General features: G+C 59.3%; 1 long non-coding RNA gene across 1 annotated transcript; it reads right to left on the reverse strand.

Annotated features, from left to right (window-relative positions):
- Window positions 1-6: 6 nt before the first annotated feature.
- Window positions 7-4,313, reverse strand: LOC106723988. The gene is made up of 3 exons (XR_001359740.1): window positions 3,108-4,313; window positions 1,358-2,049; window positions 7-1,214 (listed from the first exon to the last, which is right to left on the reverse strand). It is a non-coding gene; the product is annotated as an uncharacterized LOC106723988 (long non-coding RNA).
- Window positions 4,314-5,377: the final 1,064 nt, after the last annotated feature.

Genomic DNA, 5,377 nt, shown 5'->3' on the forward strand with positions numbered 1-5,377 from the left:
GAGCTGCTGCTGGAGCCCGTAGCCTGACTCTGCCTCATACGGGCCTGTGAGCTTGGCCAGGTTCCTGCAGCACTCTGCAAGGCCTCGGAGAATTAAATGATCTACCAGAACAAGGCCCGACCGAGTAGGCATGACGTCAGCGCTGTCTCCCAGCGTCCTGTGCGCCAGGAGATGGACATCTCACAACCACCCCACGAGCGGGCTCTCGCCTCACGTTAGCAGCGCTCGGCTGGGGAGGCTGCAGAGCTGGCTTCGACTCCCGTCACCGAATCTGAGCCCTCCATCCTCCCCCTCCCCCTGCATCTCTGTTCCAACTGCACCGAAGCCCCCCAAGGGCAGGTGATAGCCCTCTTGGCTGCCTCTCTTCACGGTCATCTGGCCACTGCTGGGCACACAGTAGGTGCTTCTTAGACATCCACACACTGGCTTCAGTTGAACAAGGCCATTGTGAAGATGGAGTGGGGGGCGGGGGATTCCTTTGAATTCTCCACAGGGAAGGCTTTGTTCTCTGCCCATCTCCCACCCCGACAGAGAAGCAGGCTTCATCTCTCTCTGGCCTCCTTTAGGGAGATTTTTAGGGAAGGGGAGGTTAGGGGAGGGGACATATCAGTGGGAGTCTGGCTTCTAAGGGAGCTTGACAGACAGAAGAGGCACCAGCTCCCAGTTAGCAGAAAGGTTGGGTGACTTGTTTTCTTGGTCGTGGATCCTGCTCCCTTGTCATCGACCGAGGAACTGAGCGCTGGGAAGCAGGGCGCTGTTCACGCTGAAAGGCCGTCAGGCAGAAAGGAATGGCCTCAGGCGGCCGCGGAGGGTCCTTGCACTGCGGGGTGTCACTGGGAGGCCTGAAGACAGCACAGGCCTCCTCGGGAGGGACCGTCGTCTGGGGCCCCAGCGTGACCCGGTCCGACTTGTACGTCCAGCTGTCTGCGGGCCGCTCTGCGGACTCGGCCTTCCCAAACCGAACGCATCGGCCACAGTCTCCCCGCAGCCCTCCCTCCCCTGGCCAGCCTGTGCCGCCACCACGGGGGCCACAGCGCCTGGAGCCCCCTTGACGACTGTGGCCCCTCACCATCCATGGCTGCACCCTACTTCCAACCAGCGAAATATGCTGACATTTGTTCCCGTCTTCCCGTCCACCCCACTGCCATCTCCCCTGAGTAGGTTTTGCAACGGCCCCTAACAGCCTTCCCGCCTCCTTCTGTCCATTCAGTAACCTGAGTACTCCTCCAACATGGTCACCTGACCACATCGCGGCCGCTTTAAACCTGGTTGTAAGTCCCACCGCAGCCTGGTTCACTGGTGCTGGGGACGGGAGGTCCCTAACAGCCTTCCCGCCTCCTTCCATCCATTCAGTAACCTGAGTGCTCCTCCAACATGGTCACCTGACCACATCGCTGCCGCTTTAAACCTGGTTGTAAGTCCCACCCACCACCCACCACCGCAGCCTGGTTCACTGGTGCTGGGGACGGGAGGAGATTCGGAAAGACGCCCACCCCAGCCGAGGCCCTACAGGGCTGGACCTATGGGGCGAAGTCCCAGCTCCTCCACACAGTGCCCTGATGCAGCAACTTGCAATCTGTGGGCGCACATGTCACCCCCACGAGGCCCCTAGGGTCTCGCCCCAGCCCTTCCCTCTGCCCACCCGCTTTGAGCCCACTGGGCCATCGGAGGCTCTCTGGCCCTGCTTGCTGGCTCAGCCTCGTGGCTTCATTCACGCAGGGGCTGCCTCTGGGTGCGGGCGGTGTCTCAGTGTCGTCTCCCCAGAGCCAGAGCAGCTCCTGGCTCCTGGGAGCCACTCCCTAACCCCTGGTACAGGAGGGCAGACCCCAGATGGGCGCTGGAGGCCCTGGGGACTTGGGGTGTGAAGAGAGGGAAAAGAATAAGGCTTAGAACTCCAGCCCAGGGGTTGGGAGGTTCCTGGCCTGACCGCTAGGGGGCGATGGTCCCCCTCATGGAACCTGAGGGCGGGCGAGGCTGGTACATGGGTGGGGAGTGCACGAAACCTCAGGATAAACAGGGCGTCTCTTCAGGGCCACTTCGCAGGAAGATCTGAGAACAAAACGTTGCTTTAATATTAAAACAGTTATAATTAGAGAGTGGAAATGTGGAATAGTGGCTAATTTAAAGACAACACAGAAGACTTCAAAGAAATGTGCTTGTGGCCTGATCTCGGGGTGACGCCCAGATCCCCAGGAGTCCATGCCTGCTCTTCAGCTGGGAGGGCTACGTTGGAGTAAAAGCTTGAGATGCACTCAGTTCTCAAACTTCCACAACACCCTCCTACACGGGGCAGCATTGGAGCTGCGGCTGCGCCCTCATCTCCACACTGAGGCTGCTTCCCAAGACGCTGAGCGCCGTGCCACCACCCGGCTTTCCTGCCGGGAGGATTGGGGTCGCCCTGGGCTTCACTCCCTGACTCGCACTTGCCACCTGATCCAGCTCTTCCTTCTGTGTCTTCCTGGGGGCCCGACCCCTCCCTCTCTCCTTCCCCCACAGCCATGCCCGGGATGGGGAAACTGAGGCACGGGGCAGCATTGGAGCTGCGGCTGTGCCCTCATCTCCACACTGAGGCTGCTTCCCAAGACGCTGAGTGCCGTGCCACCACCCGGCTTTCCTGCCGGGAGGATTGGGGTCGCCCTGGGCTTCGCTCCCTGACTCGCACTTGCCGCCTGCACAGCCTGCTGGCCCTCCCACCTGAACGTCCCTCCTGCGCCCCAAATCCAGCTCTTCCTTCTGTGTCTTCCTGGGGGCCTGACCCCTCCCTCTCTCCTTCCCCCACAGCCATGCCCGGGGCCCAAGACCTGTGGTCACTTCTTGATGGCGCTCTTTTGCCATAGCTCATTACCTGGTCCAACACCCAGAAGCCCTCCGACCAGTCACCTGGCCTGGGGGTGGGGGTAGTAAGTAGAAGTAACAAAACGTAATAGCAGCCTTCACGCCCACAGTACCCACTGCATTCCAGACCCTGTCCTGAGCACCCAACTTGCATGGACCCATTTAGTCCCTACATCTCTCCATGAGGTAGCTGCCTTTTATTCCCATTTTGCAGATGAGGAAACATCTGTAGACACCCCCCTGGGTGTCCTTCCTCCTCCCCTTGTACTCACCTCCACCAGGCCCCGGCATCCCAGAGCCTGCTGTGACCTCGTCCCCCATCAGCTCAGAGGTCATCAGAGGCCCTGCTCGCTGCTGGGTGGTGTTCCGGCATTTCAGTTGGCGTTGGAGGTTCTCTTCCAGGCCACCCCCTTTCCTCTCTTCCACCCTGTGGCTCCCCAGTCCTACGCTCCTTTCCCCCCAATATCTCCTGACCGGGATGCCTCCCTCCACCTCTCCACGCCCAGGTCCTTCCTGTCCCTCCGTGTCTGCCTGTGGTGCCTCCCGCTCAGGGAGCCCCCGCGATGCTCCCGCCGGAATGGTCCTTCCTTCGAACAGCGCCTTCACGTTTCCGACTCCCCGGTCTTGGTGGCCCTCGTCCCCTCTCCGAGGACATAGCTTCTTTCTCCAACTGGAGTAAAGATTCTAGAGGAGAGGAACTGGCACCCCATGCCACCCCACCTGGCAAACATCTGTGAAGGAATGTGTTGGCATTTCTTATCCAAGGGCCTGAGGCAGGAACCTGGCTCCTAATTCTGTCACTACCCAGACCAGCTCCGTGCCCTTTGGCAAAGCACTTGGTGTCTCTGTGCCTGAGTTTCCTTGTCTCCAAGCTTACATGTGAAGAACAGTTCAGGAGGTTCTAAGTGGCTCTCAGCATCCTCCAGGCAGAAGAGACCCCCAGGAGGAAGGACAGGAGAGGGGGGAGAGGGAAGGACAGCAGGTGGGGAGTTCGTCTTGCTTTGCTCAATCGGAGGTTAGGGAAGGGCTGGGCCTAGACTTGCACAGAAAAAACACAAAAGAGCCGGCGAGGCTCAGGTTAGGTACCAAGGTGCGCAGGCGATGCCCCCGGAGGCTGCCAGGCCAGGTGCCCCAGCAGCCAGGACTCCGCCTCGCACCACTGGCATCTCACACTCAGGACTTTGCCGTGGGGAGCTGTCCCTCGGGGTGCAGGGTGTTTGGCAGCCTCCTTTGTCTCTGCCTACTCCCCTAGTCGTGACAACCACAAATATTTCCAGACGTTGCCAGATCTCTCCAAGGGTGGGGTGGGCCCCCAGTTAAGACCATCGAGTTAACCCACCAAGAAATGTTTGTTTAGCACCTACTGTATGCCTAGCTAGGGCTGAGGTATCTTCTCTGATGACGGGTTGGGTTTGGAATGAAAGCTTACACGCGAGGAACGGTTAAGGAGGTTCTAAGTGCAGTGTGAGGCCGGTGGGGGGAGGGGGGCGGGGGAGCTCACAGGCCCCAGGGAGCCCTAAGGCTGGGTCTCCAGGGAGGCGCAGGGAGGGCTGTGGGGGGCGGGTTCCCGCTGAGAGAACAGCGTGCGCGGGCTCAGGGCAGGCATGGGCAGGGCCCCTTTGCAACATCGAGCTCCTCTGGCTGCATAGGGTGCAGGGTGTGTTGGGAAGTAGTGGGAAAGGAGGTTAAGTAAATATTATTCTTGGTGTGTTTGCTTATGGGACACTATGTCCAATCGGGGAGCCTGGTTGCGTAAGTCTGGATGCCAGGCTCTCTCAATCTGAATGCCTGGGGCCTCCTCCCGGGATAGCTGATCGGGTGTTTGTGTGCTCCTGCGGTGTGGGAACTAGACCTGGAGAGTGGGGGGTGGAGAGGGGTGGGGCCCCGGAGCCACCGCCCAGGGGGAAGGCGTGCTTAAGGCTGTAGCACCGCAGGCTCTGTGATTCAGACTGAGAAAGCCCAGAGAGAAACTCCCATGGGACTTCCTGCGGGCGGGAAGAGGAAAGGAGGCGCAGTGATTGGGCCCTGACTCCGGGAAATTCCCAATTGAGGTGCTTTTCGCAGGTTGTTTCCTTGGGAAGCAGTGTTATCATCCCCTGTCATGACGGAGGAAACCAAGGCTGCAGGCAGGGAAGTGACTCAGCGAAGGTCACGGGCTGGAAAGGGGGATGGCGGTCAGCACCCAGGTTACATTCAGAGCCTGCGGCTGCTACGGGCCGGGCGCTGCTTGCCTGCGACCATCCTGGGGTCACGCTGGCCCAGCGGCTTCTGGCCCGGCTGATCTTCATGCATCTATCAACAAATGGAAGTCCTTGCCCTACTGGCATTTATATTCTAGTGGGAGGAAACAGAAACAAGTAAATATACATACGTGTATATGACTGTGTGTGTCAGGTGGTTATGAGTGCTGTGGGGAAAAGCAAAGTGAAGGGATAGGGATGCCAGCGACAAAACTACTATCCTCCTTCCTTCCTATATAATAAAAGCCTAATATGCAAATCAACTGAACAGCAGAATGACCAGTTGCTATGAGGCGCACTGA

The sequence above is a fragment of the Myotis brandtii genome, unplaced genomic scaffold, assembly GCF_000412655.1.
Source record: "Myotis brandtii unplaced genomic scaffold, ASM41265v1 scaffold687, whole genome shotgun sequence".
Classification (NCBI taxonomy): domain Eukaryota; kingdom Metazoa; phylum Chordata; class Mammalia; order Chiroptera; family Vespertilionidae; genus Myotis; species Myotis brandtii.